General features: G+C 43.2%; 1 pseudogene; it reads left to right on the forward strand.

The window, feature by feature from the left end:
• The first annotated feature begins 440 nt into the window (after positions 1–440).
• On the forward strand, positions 441–2,886 carry LOC119879493 (annotated as a pseudogene).
• Positions 2,887–12,500: the final 9,614 nt, after the last annotated feature.

The following is a 12,500-nucleotide window of genomic DNA, read 5'->3' on the forward strand; positions in this document are numbered from 1 at the left end:
GTTTTATGTTCATTTGCTATTTGGCAGTTAACCAAGTAGAACTTCCTACTGTGTAGTTGGATACGTGGATCTTGAGGATAATTAGTAAGTTCTAGGTTGTAGGTAATAGACTTGGGAGTCGGGTTGCCAGATAAAATACAAGGCATCCAGTTTAATTTGAACTTAAGAGAAACAGTAATTTATTTATTTATTTTTTTAGTGGACGTATGAACTGTGCTGTCTTTTTATATTTCCTTTGTGAAATCTCGCAACTCTGATTGGGGTGTCATCAACATTTAGATAGTAACTCTTTGTAACCACTTTATTGAGACATATATCAGACAGTTTACCCATTTCAAGTATATGTGCAAGGATGTGAAGTGTACGCACAAAGTGATGCAGCCACCTCCACGATTCTAGAATAATTTCATCTCCTCCCAACAAAACCCCTGTCTCATGTAGCTGTCTACCGCTAATCCTTCATCCTCTGACCCTTCCTCACTCCAGCCCTATGCAACCACTAATCTACTTTCTGTTTCTATTTACCTGTTTTGGACAATTCATGTAAATGGAATCATATGGTGGGTAGATTTGTTTGCCATCGGCTCCTGTCACTTAGCTTAATCCACATGATAATATGTAGCAATACTTCATACCTTTCTATGGCCCAGTAGTATTTATGGATATACCAGCTTTGTTAACCTCTTTATCCAGCTTTGGACATTTGGGTCATTTCTACCTATTGCCTATGATGAATAATGCTGCTAAGAATCTTTACATAGAGGGGCTGCACGTGGCCTTATGGGCTGAGAAGAAAAGCCAAGGTGATCGCAGTAATGAATGCTGTGGAAGAAAACCAGGGGTCTGGCTAGTCTCAGAAGGTGGAGGAGGCCAGTCCTCCTGCAATGCAGCAGCCCACCAACCCTGCATCCCCCACTGTGGCCACCACACCTGAGCCCGTGGGGGCAGATGCTGGGGGACAAGAACACCACCAAAGCAGCCAATGATGAGCTGGCCTAGAGGACGGCCGGGGCTTTGCACTGGGGAGCTGGTGTGGGGGAAACGTCGGGGCTTCTCCTGGTGGCCAGGCCGCATTGTGTCTTGGTGGATGACAGGCCGGAGCTGAGGAGCTGAAGGCACCCGCTGGGTCATGTGGTTTGGAGATGGCAAGTTCTTGATGGTGTGTGTTGAGAAGTTGATGCCGCTGAGCTCCTTCTGCAGTGCTTTCCACCAGGCCACATACAACAAGCAGCCCATGTACCGCAAAGCCATCTATGAAGTCCTGCAGGTGGCCTGTAGCCATGCGGGGAAGTTGTTCCCAGCGTGCCACGACAGCGATGAGAGCGACACTGCCAAGTCCGTGGAGGTGCAGAACAAACAGATGATCGAGTGGTCTCTCGGAGGGGTTCCAGCCTTCTGGCCCCAAGGCCTGAAGCCACCCAAAGAAGAGAAGAACCCCTACAAAGAAGTTTACACAGGACATGTGGGTCGAACTGAGGCAGCTGCCTATGCACCAACCCCCCCCCAGCCAAAAGCCCCGAAAGAGTACGACTGAGAAGCCTAAGATCATTGATGAACGCACAAGAAGAGCAGCTGGTGTACAAAGTGCGGCAGAAGTGCCAGAACATCGAGGACATTTGCATCTCTTGTGGGAGCCTCAACGTTACCCTGGAACACCCTCTCTTTGTTGGAGAAAATGTTGCCAAAACTGTAAGAACTGCTTCCTGGAGTGTGCATACGTATCACCATGATGATGACAGCTACCAGTCCTACCACACCATTTGCTGTGGGGGGTGGGGGCAAGGTGCTCATGTGTGGGAACAATAACTGCTGCAGGTGTTTTTGTGTGGAGGTGTGGATCTCTTATTGGGGCTGGGGGGCCACCTGGCAGCCATCAAGGAGGACCCCCGGAACTGCTACATGTGTGGGCACAAGGGCACTTACGGTGCTACTGCGGCAGCGGGACGACTGGCCCTCATGGCTCCAGATGTTCTTCACCAACAGCCACGACCAGGAATTTGACCCTATGAAGGTTTACCTGCCTGTCCCAGCTGAGAAGAGGAAGCCCATCCGGGTGCTGTCCTCTATTTGATGGAATTGCTACAGGGCTTCTGGTGCTGAAGGATTTGGGGATTCAGGTGGACTGCTACATCGCCTCCGAGGTGTTGCAAGGACTCCATCACGGTGGGGAAGATCATGTATGTTGGGGACGTCTGCAGCGTCACGCAGAAGCATATCCAGGAGTGGGGCCATTGGATCTGGTGATTGGGGGCAGTCCTTGCAATGGTCTCTCCATCATCAATCCTGCCCATAAAGGACTCTACGAGGGCACTGGCCGGCTCTTCTTTGAGTTCTACCACCTGCTGCAATGATTGCGCGGCCCCAAGGAGGGAGATGACCACCCCTTCTTCCGGCTCTTTGAGAATGTGGTGGCCATGTGGCATTAGTGACAAAGAGGACATCTCGCGAATTCTCGAGTCCAACCCTATGATGATTAATGCCAAAGAAGTGTCAGCTGCACACAGGGGCCCACTACTTCTGGGGGAACCTTCCTGGTATGAACAGGAGGCCATTGGCATCCACTGTGAATGATAAGCTGGAGCTGCAAGGAGTGTCTGGAGCACGGCTGGAATAGCCAAGTTCAGCAAAGTGAGGACCATTACTACTAGGTCGAACTCCATAAAGCAGGGCAAAGACCAGCATGTCCCCGTCTTCATGAATGAGAAAGAGGACATCTTACGGTGGCACTAAAAATGGAAAGGGTGTTTGGCTTCCCTGTCCACTATACTGATGTCTCCAACATGAAGCCACTTGGCGACGCAGAGACTGCTGGGCCAGGTCGTGGAGCGTGCCGGTCATTCCGCCACCCTCTTCGCTCTGCTGAAGGAATGTTTTGTTTGTGTGTAAGGGACATGAGGGCAGACTGAGGTAGTGACACAAAGTTAAACAAGAAAACACAAAACACAGCAAAACACTGACAACATGAAGATGGAGAGAAGTATCCGCACGCAGAAGAGAAAAAGGAAATTTAAAACAAAACCAGAGGCGGAAGTACCAGAGGGCTTTGCCTTGCACAAAGGGTTGCACATCATCTCCTGATTTTTCAATGTTAATCTTCAGTCCTTTTTAAAAACAAAACCAAGGTCCCCTCCTGTCTCCCCCTCCCCTTTTTGTAGGTAAAACCTTTTGTTTTCTACTCTTTTCAGAGGGGTTTCTGTTTGGATTTTTGTTCTTGCTGTGATTGAAACAAAGAGGGTTTATTGCAGCAAAAACCAGTAACAGGACATAGCAACAATACCTTGCAGAGGAAGGACAGGAGGGAAAAAAAAGGAAATTCTACAGAAATCTATATATTGGAGTTTTTTTCTAACTATGTATGTTTTGTTGTCTTCTCTAGCCTGATCAGATAGGAGCACAAGCAGGGGGGTGGAAAATAGTGACGCTCAGCAGCAGACTTTCCTTCCAGCCGCTGAGCTCTCTTGCCAGCACCATTCCTGGTCATGCAGAACAGAGCCCAATGAGCAGCAGGGAGACACATCACACAAGACCCTTTTATGCAGTAGTTCAGGTGCTTACCACACAGGAAACCTTGAAGAAGATCCATTTCTATAAGCTGCTGTTACCCTCTTCCAGTTGTGTGTGTTGTGGTGTGTATATATATATAAATGACAGATATGAGATATATATAAAAGGTACTGTTATTACTGTACAACCTGACTTCATAATGGTGCTTTAAAAACAGCGAGGTGAGTAAAAACATCAGCTTCCACGTTGCCTTATGTGCAAAGGGTTTTAACGTTGGATGAAGGGAGGCAGCTTGAAGGTGAATCGTTGCCATTCATGGCGGGCTTTCCCTCTAGTGTTTAACAAGGTGAAGGAGGAGAATTCGGGACCACGTACTCCTGCTTCTCCCTGCCAAAAACGGGTATGAGGTGAGATGGGGTGGGTCGGACCGTGGAGGGTTGAGAGTGGGATTCATCCAGGCTCACGCAATAACCTTTCGATTTTTTTTCCAAAAAAAAGGAGACTCCCTCGGCAGATGGCAGTTAAAAGGGGTCTTCATTCCCAGTTTCTCACATTAGCCAATTCAAGGGCTCCTTGTGGTGGGATCAGAAATTATCCAGAGTGTGGGAAAGTGACCATTAAAAACCCCACCTGGAGAAAAAAAAAATACAAAATGAAAAAAAAAAAAAAGGAACCTTCACATACAGGTATTTATGTGGACATATTTTCATTTCTGGGGGCCATGTATGTAGGAGCGGAATTGCTGGGTTAAGTGCTAAGTCTGTGTTTAACACTTAGAAGAACCAGCAGTTTCCCAGGTGGCTCCACTGTTTTGTATTCTCACCAGCAGTGTGTGAGGGCTTCTGATTTCTGTATGCTTGTCAACCCTATTTTTTATTTTTTTTTATTTATTTTTATTTTTTATTATTATTTTTTTTAACCCTATTTTTAAAAAAAGATTTTATTTATTTGAGAGAGAGAGCAAGAGAGCGAGCAGGGAGGTGGGCAGTGGTGAGGGAGAGGGGCAGAGAGGAAATCTCAAGCTGACTCCTTGTGAACACAGACCCTGATTTGGGGCTCAATCTCACACGACCCTGGTATCATGACTTGAGTCAAAATCAAGAGTCGGCTGTGTAACCAACTGAGCCGCTGAAGTGCCCCACCAACACTTGTTTTAGCTAACACTTGCTTTTGTTTGACTTTTTTGTTCTTACCTTTCTAGAAGAAGGTGGGACAATGATACCTCCTTGTTGCTGTGGTTTACGTTTCCTTGATGACTGATGAAGTTCATTATCTTTTTGTGTGTTTATTGGCTATTTTTGTATCATCTTTGCAGAAACGTCTTTTTGGATTCTTTGGACAGTTTTCTCATTAGATACCGTTGAAATAGTAGACTTCTTTTTAGAACAGTCTTAGATTTACAGAAGTGTCTTTTCCATTTTTTGCCTATTTTAAGGGAGTTGTGTTTTTCCCTTATCATTGAGTTTTAACAGTTGTCTTTTGTGGATACGTGTCGTTTATTAGATACGTGTTCTGCAAATATTTTTTTCCAGTCTGTGGCTTGTTTCTTTCATTCTCTGAACGGTTTTCTTTCACAGAACAGAAGTTCTTAATTTTAATAATGTCCAACCTTGCAATTTCTCTTTCATACGTTGGGCTTTTGGAGTTGCATGGAAAAACTCTTGCCATGCTCAAAGTCACCCAGGAATTGTGCAGATTTGTCTTTATATTTAGTTCTGTGATCTAATTTGAGTTCATTTTTGTGAACAGGGATAAGTTCTATGCCTAGATTCAAAGATTTTCTGCATGTGAATATCCAGTTGTCTAGCATCAGTATTTGAAAAGACTGGCCTTTCTTCACTGAATCGTCTTTGCTCCTCTGCCAAAGACCAGTTGATTGTATTCGTGTGGGTTTTATTCTGAGCTCTGTTATGTTCTACAGATCTGTTTTTCTGTTCTTTTTTTTTTTTTGTAAATTTTATTTATTTATGATAGTCACACACACGCAGAGAGAGAGAGGCAGAGACACAGGCAGAGGGAGAAGCAGGCTCCATGCACCGGGAGCCCGACGTGGGATTTGATCCCGGGTCTCCAGGATCGCGCCCTGGGCCAAAGGCAGGCGCTAAACTGCTGCACCACCCCAGGGATCCCTGTTTTCTGTTCTTTGACCAATACTTGCTGTGTCTTTATTACTGAAGCTTTATAGGAAATCTTGAAATTGGTTGGTGTCAGTCCTTTGACTTTGTATTTCTCAATATTGTGTCAGCTGTTCTGTTTTTTTTTTTTTTGCCTATTCATGTAAAATTGAGAATGAGTTTGTCATATATATGTGATAACTTGCTAGGATTTGGGTTGGGGTTGTGTTGTATATATAAACCAAGTTGGGAAGAATTGACATCTTGATCATATTATATATTCTTGTCCGTAACACTGGACTTTACTTATGGAGATCATCTTTGATTTCTTTCACTGAGTTTTAAAAATATTTATTTATTCATGAGAGACACAGAGAGCACAGAGAGAGAGAGAGAGAGAGTGGCAGAGACACAGGCAGAGAGAGAAGCAGGGAGCCCGACCTGGGACTTGATCCTGGGTCTCGAGGATCAGATCCTGGCTGGAAGGCGGCGCTAAACCGCTGATCCACCCGGGCTCCTCATCAGCTGAGTTTTATACGAATTGAGATTCTGTACACTTTTTGTTAGATTGGGGCACTAATGTAAATGGTATTTTGTTTTGAATTTCAAATTCCCATTGTTCATTGGCAGTGTGAACAATGCTATCTTGGGCAGACCCACCATGCTGATGGCTCTCTGTGGCCTGAAGCCTTCTGGAGCACAGGTCCCTCTCATATTCTTTCTTTTTGTCTGGTCACACCCTTAAGTACACCCATGAATGTCCTTCATCTGCTCTAGAGATAGGATTATGATTTTCAAGCATTCTTCCTCCTGGTGGGCTTCCAGCAGTTACCCCGCCACAGCTTCTTGGGCCCCAAAACAGGTCTCACTGGAGGTGGGGTTTGTGGAGATCTACTAATTTTTCAGCCTCCCAAGACACACTTCTGTCCATAAGTCCCCTTAAGAAGCCATTTCTCATCAAGGTGGACGTGTCAGCCTTTTTCTTCTCTCTTCATAGAACACAGGTATATAGGAAAGTAATTGATATTTGTACATGAAGTTTGCATCCTGAATCATTGCTATAATCACTTACTAGTTCCCAGAGTTTTTTTCGTGTTTCTTTAAGGATTTTCTACATACATAGTCATGTTGTCTCTGAACAAAGGCAGTTTTACCTTTTCCTTCCCCATATGTAAATCTTTCTTTCTTTTCCCTTCCTAGAGGATTAGCTAGGACTTCTTCTTAAGTACTGAATCTTTACTAGTGGTAAGAGGGGAATATCCTTGCCTTGTTACTGATCTTAGAGGGAAAGAATCTAGTTTTTCACCATTAAGTAGGTTTGCTCTAGGTATTTTATACATGTTTATCAAGTTGAGGAAGTCCCCTCTATTCCCAGTTTGGTGGTAACTTTATCATGAATACGTGTTGGATTTTTCTTAATAATTTTTGGCATCTGTTGATATGATCAAATAGATATTTTTTTATCCTTGTTGGAGTGATGGCTTACACTAATACTTCTGCATATTATACAGCCTGTGCATTCCTGGAAAAAAAAAAACATTGGTTTTGGTATAGCATCCATATTATATGTTGTTGAATTTGATTTGAAAATTTTTCAAATTTTTTGAAGAGTTTTTCATCTCTGTTCATAAGAGATATAGTAGTCTATATGTCTATAGACTATATAGTAGTCTATATCTCTATAGAAAAGTATAGACTACTATAGTTTTCCTTCTTCTGCTGTCTTTATCTGGTTTTGATAGTAGGATAAGGCTGGCCTTATAGAATGAGTTGGAAGTACAGCCTTCTGTTTTATTTTCTCTGAAAGAGTTTGAGAATTGGTATAATGTCATCTTCTTATTTTTGCCAGTGAAGCCGTCAGGGCTCAGTGCTTGCTGTTGAGGAAGGTTACTAATTATTGATTTAATTTCTCTTTAGGTATAGGCCTATTGAGATCACCTATTTCTCTTTGTGTAGGAGTTTTGGTACTTGTGTCTTTTACTGGAATTGGTGCGTGTCCATGTAAATCCTCAATTTGAGGGCATAGGATTAATCGTTACCTTTAATTTTAATCTCCGTGGATCCATAGCGACGACTCTTCTTTCATTTCTGATATTAGTAATTTGTCTCTTTTCCCTCATTTTTTTCTTGGCTAGCCTGGCTGTAGGTTTACCAATTTTATGAATCATCTTAAAGAACCAGCTTTTGACTTTGTTGTTTTTTTCCCCAATTGTTTTCCTCTCTCTCCATCCCCTCCCCTCCCTCCTTCCCTTCCTTCCCTTTCCTTCCTTCCTTCCTTCCTTCCCTCTTGATTTTTGTATTTATTCATGAGAGACACAGAGAGAGTGAGAGGGCAGAGACATAGGCAGAGAGAGAAGGCAGGCTCCATGCAGGGGATCTGGATGTGGGACTGGAGTCCCAGGAATCCAGGGATCAGCCACCCAACCGCTGAGCCAACTGGGCGTCTTCCTTCCTTTCCTTTCCTTTCTTTTTCTTTTTTCCTTTTCCTTTCCTTTCCTCTGAGAAAGAGAGAGAGAATGAGCAGAGGAGAAGGAGAGGAAGAGAGAGAGAGAGAATCTCAAGCAGACTCACCTGCTGAGTATAGAGCCTGACTCAGGGCTCAGTCTTATGACCCTGAGATTATGACCTGAGCCAAATCCAAGATTCAGATGCTTATCCGATTGAGCCACCTAGCCATGTTTGCCTGTTTCAATTCCACAGATTTCTATTTTATTCTTCCTTTCTTCTCCTGGCTCTTCTTGTTCTTGTTTCCTAAGGTAGAAGCTTAAGTTACTGATTTTAGTGTTCTCTTCTCTCTCTCTCTCTCTCTAACATATGCCTTCAATGCTGAAATCTTCCTCTAACCACTCCCTTTGCAGCCTTCCACAAATTTGCATAAGTTGTATTTCCATTTAGTTCAGAATAGTTAAAAATTTTCAGTGCTTCAAACTTTAACTCATTTAATTTCCAATGTATGGAGATTCTTCTGCTGTATTTCTCTTACTTAACTCCATGTGGTCTAAGCTAATGGTGTGTGATTTCCATTCTTTTAGATAGTTACAGTGTGTTTTATGGCCAGATGTGGTCTGTCTGGTTCTGCGTGAGTTTGTGAAGACTGTGTAGTGCTGTGTTAGATGAAGTGTTAGACTAGTTGGTGCTGTTGTGTTCAACTGTATCCGCACTGATGTTCTGCCTAGTGGGTCTGTCAATTATTGTGTAGAAGGCTATAGAAGTTTCTAAAGGTGCTAGTGTGTTTATCCATGACTCCTTGGATGTTATCAGTTCTGCCTCATGTATTTTGACCCTCTCTTGTTAGGCACATACATACACAGTAAGGAGTGTTCTGTGTTCTCAGAGAATTGATCCCTTTTTCACTGTGTAATACCTTCTTTTATCCCTGAGAATTTTCCTCATTCTGCCATCTGCCTTGTCTGAAATTGATATGAGTTCTTCAGCTTTCTTTTGGGTGGTGTAGGCCTGGTTTCTTTTCCCCCTTCCTTTACTTCTCTTCTACCGTGTACTTCTATTTAAAATTTTTTATTTATTTATGATAGTCACAGAGAGAGAGAGAGAGAGGCAGAGACACAGGCAGAGGGAGAAGCAGGCTCCATGCACCGGGAGCCCGACGTGGGGATTTCGATCCCGGGGTCTCCAGGATCGCGCCCTGGGCCAAAAGGCAGGCGCTAAAACCGCAGCGCCACACAGGGATCCCTGTACTTCTATTTAAAGTAGGTATCTTGTAGACGGCATATAGTTGGATCTTTTTATCTGCTCCTTGCAGTCTCTGGTTTGATTGCTTGCTTGCTTGATTTAATTTATTTAGTCACCAAAGACATAGAAGGAGAGGCAGAGACCTAGGCAAGGGGAACCAGGCTCCCCACTGAGCAGGGGGCCTTATGTGGGACTGGATCCCCGGACCCCCAGTATTAACCGACCTGAGCGGAAGACAGATGTTCAATCACTGAGCCATCCAGGCACCTCCAGTCTCTTGTTTTAATTGGCATATTTAGACCATCCACATTTTAGGTAATTGTTGCTGTAGTTGGGTTAATATCACCATGTTTGCAACTGATTTCACTCATTACAGTTGTTCTTTTTTATATTTTTATCACCCTCCTCTTTCTCTTCCGTCTCTGCTTTTAGTTTAACATTTTAATGGGATTCCATTCTTTCTTAGCATATTCATATACTTTTTTCTTTTTAAAGATTTTAGTTTTGAGAGAGAGAGAGAGAGAGAGAAGGAGCAGGGGGAGGAAGTTGCAGGAGAGAAGGATAATCAGACTCCCCACTGAGCCCAATGCAGGGCTCTATTGCAGGACTTTGGGGGTCATGACGTGAGCTGAAGGTAGGACGCTTGAACCAACCCGAGCCCCCAGACAACCCTGTCCATATACTCTTTTTTTTTTTTAAATATTTTTTTTAATTTTATTTATTTATGATAGTCACAGAGAGAGAGAGAGGCAGAGACATAGGCAGAGGGAGAAGCAGGCTCCATGCACCGGGAGCCCGACGTGGGATTCGATCCCGGGTCTCCAGGATCGCGCCCTGGGCCAAAGGCAGGCGCCAAACCGCTACGCCACCCAGGATCCCCATATACTTCTTTAAAAAGAATTTTTTTGCTTGCCTACAGTTTGTTATATTCATTTCTAACTAATCCAGGTCCACTCTGAAATAACATTACCACCTTTTCACAGGTAGTGCAGTTGCCTTATAGGAGAATATATTCATTCCTTTTTTCCCCAGCCTTATAACATTGCTTTAATTGACTTCACTTTGTCATATTCCTTAAGAACTCAGCACGCTGGTTTTTAAATCCTTTTTGCAAGACAGTCTGCTGAGCAGTAAATTCCTTGGGTTTATTTGAGTGTTTTGTTTTATTTCTTTTCACTTTTTTGTTTTTTATTTTATTTTTTTAAGATTTTTATTTATTTATTCATGAGAGACCGAGGAGAGATAGAGAGAGAGGCAGAGACACAGGCAGATGGCGAAGCAGGCTCCATGTAGGGAGCCGGACATGGGACTCGATCCCGGGTTCCCAGGATCACGCCTGGGCTGAAGGCAGGCGCTCAAACTGCTGAGACACCCAGGGGTCCTCTTTTCACTTTTGAAGTACAATTTCACCAGCTACAGAATTCTTAGGTGGTGGTTTTTCTTTTTAACCTTTTTTACCTGCACCCTCTCTGTTCTTGCTTGCATGATCTCTGATGAGGTGTCTGATGTATTTCTTATCCTCGTCCTCTGTAGATAAGGTGCTTTTTTTCTCCCTCTGGCTCTTTCAGTATCTTTATCTTTGGTTTTTGCTGTTTGAGTATTAGTGCAAGATGTAGATCTTTTGGCATTTATTCTGTTGGTGTTCTCTGAGCTTCCTGGGTATGTGGTCTGGTGTTTTTATCATTAATATTGGAGAATTTTCAGCTATTATTACTTTGATATTTCTTCTCCTTCCTCTCTTTGTTCTCCTTCTGGTGTTTTCCATCATGTGTTTGCTATCCTTTTTGCATTGTTCCACAGTTATTGGATATTTTGTTTCTTTTTGCATTTCACTTTTGGGAATTTCCATGAACATATTTTCGACCTTACTGATTTTTTCCCTTGGCCACGTCCAAAGGCAGCCTTCATTGCTGTTACAACACTGTTCTTTGGTTTCTCGCATTTCACTTTAAATTCTCTCTGAGTTTCCATCTCACATTAGCATATTAATCCGCTAAGGCATTAGCATATTCATCATACTTATTTTAATCTCCGTATTCTCCTGCTTCCATAAATCTGTGTCATATCTGAGTCTGATTCTTATGATTGCTTTATCTCTCTTCAAACTGTGTTTCTCTCTTATCATGTCTTGTAATTATTTTTTGTTGAAAATTGGACATAGTTATTGGGTAATAGGAACTGATATAATCCAGCTTTAGTGTGAGCTTTTATGTTAAGCCAGCTAGAGGTTAGGTTGTGTTGAATGTTTGCTATAGCTGTCAGTGTCAGAGGCTTCGGGAAACCTTCGTGTCTCTCCTCCGTTCCCTGCCTCCTCCTCTGGCTCTTTAAGGAACTCTCTTGAGGTCTTTGATGTGCATCTCTCAGCTATGACCACTGTGGTTTCACTGGCACCCCGTTGGTGGGGAGTTGTTCTTGTGATCTTGATGGTTAAGTGTCCGTTATTTAGTGGGCCTGAGTCCTGGGCTCTGCTGACATCCTATAGCATTTCTTAGCCTCCTTTTTCCCCTCCTTCCTTAGTTGGGTCAGGAAGGCTAGCAGGGGCTGGAGTTCACCTTACAGCTCTTTCCCCAGGTCCAATAGGGCTCTATTTAAAGCTGCTTTCTCAGAGGGCAGGCCTCGGTTACGGAAAAAGCTCTTGACTTAACGTATTTCAAAATGATTGTTTCTCTATTCTTCTATTGCAAACCCAAGGGGATTTTTCCTCCAGTCTTCACTATGAGAATTTGGTGCAAGGAACGTGCAGGGGCCTCCTCCCCTAGGACTGGGGCTCAGGAGGTTTTTGACTCTCAGACTTCCGCATCCAGTCACCATCAATTCATCAGAGTTACCATTTTTGTTTTCCTACAAGCTTCTGGCTCCACCGGCTTCTGCTTTGCTAAGCTGATCTTGGCCATGAATCTCTCTATTCCTCTGTTTTTTTCTGATTTCCGAGAGGCAGTTTGCTCTGTGACTTTCATTCTCCCTAATGATCTGAGCTGAAACCAAAAGTCTCGCTTTACCTAGTTTTATCATTTGGTTCTTATTTTTATTGCTGGTTTGTAAAGAATTCGTTGTGTATTTTGAATACCAACTCCCTGCCAAATTATATTTGTAATTGGAAATATTCAGTTTCTCCTTTGGAAAAGATAGCCTGGAATGTTGTTTTTAATGAAACACACAAAGTTGTGGACAGGGTAGTTGACCAGAGGGAGG

Source organism: Canis lupus, unplaced genomic scaffold (genome assembly GCF_011100685.1).
Source record: "Canis lupus familiaris isolate Mischka breed German Shepherd unplaced genomic scaffold, alternate assembly UU_Cfam_GSD_1.0 chrUn_S927H1093, whole genome shotgun sequence".
NCBI classification, from domain to species: domain Eukaryota; kingdom Metazoa; phylum Chordata; class Mammalia; order Carnivora; family Canidae; genus Canis; species Canis lupus.